The following is a 772-nucleotide window of genomic DNA, read 5'->3' as shown; positions in this document are numbered from 1 at the left end:
GGGTCTTCGAATTAGGATAAGGACCCCAAATTCACACTCTACCCCTTAGCTTTTGAAACACCACAGTAATTCACCACGTAGAACAGAAAAACTTAGTTGCTATTATCACACTGGTGGGAAGGAGGAACTTTGTAACTTTTTCTTATAAAAACAGCATATGGTACTTTCTTGCTTCGCTAATAAAATCTTACACTGAATAGATCAATCCATATTCGAAAAGCACATGGTAAGCAGAGCAAAAGTGTTCACCAAAACCAACTGACTTTTTAAGATCCAGCTATCTTCTTCCGAGGCTTTCAAACGCATCTCCCCTTCATGCAAAACCTCTTTGAGAAACCTAGACACACTTTGCTGGAGGGTGGGGTGCTGGAAAGTACAAGGTGAGTGAATAGGGAAGATCTCAGGATCTAGGTTCGCTTACTTTCGTGCCCGGTCCTGCAGTGAAAACGAACAGAGGCTACAGACCACAGCCTCTCTGGAAAAGGCTGCTGGCTGGGCGGGGAGAGTCAGCGCACAGTCAGGAGTGTCTGGTACCACAGGCAAGGGACTAGGCTTTCCCCGCTCATCTTTTAGCTCTCCGGTCCTTTCCAGGTTTCCTAAATGCAGGGGCGCGCGCACACGCGCGAGCGCGCACACACACGCGCGCACACTCGGGCTCGCGCGTGCGCAAAGCGCTCTCCGACAGCCCCGCCAAGCTTCCCTTCCCCCTCGGAGGGCCAGATGCCCAAGTCGCCGAACAGGAAGAGGGCGGAGCCAAGGAGGAAAAAAAAAA

Source organism: Galeopterus variegatus, unplaced genomic scaffold (genome assembly GCF_000696425.1).
Source record: "Galeopterus variegatus unplaced genomic scaffold, G_variegatus-3.0.2 Scaffold7081, whole genome shotgun sequence".
Taxonomy (NCBI): Eukaryota; Metazoa; Chordata; class Mammalia; order Dermoptera; family Cynocephalidae; genus Galeopterus; species Galeopterus variegatus.
Note: the sequence above shows the minus strand (reverse complement) of the source record.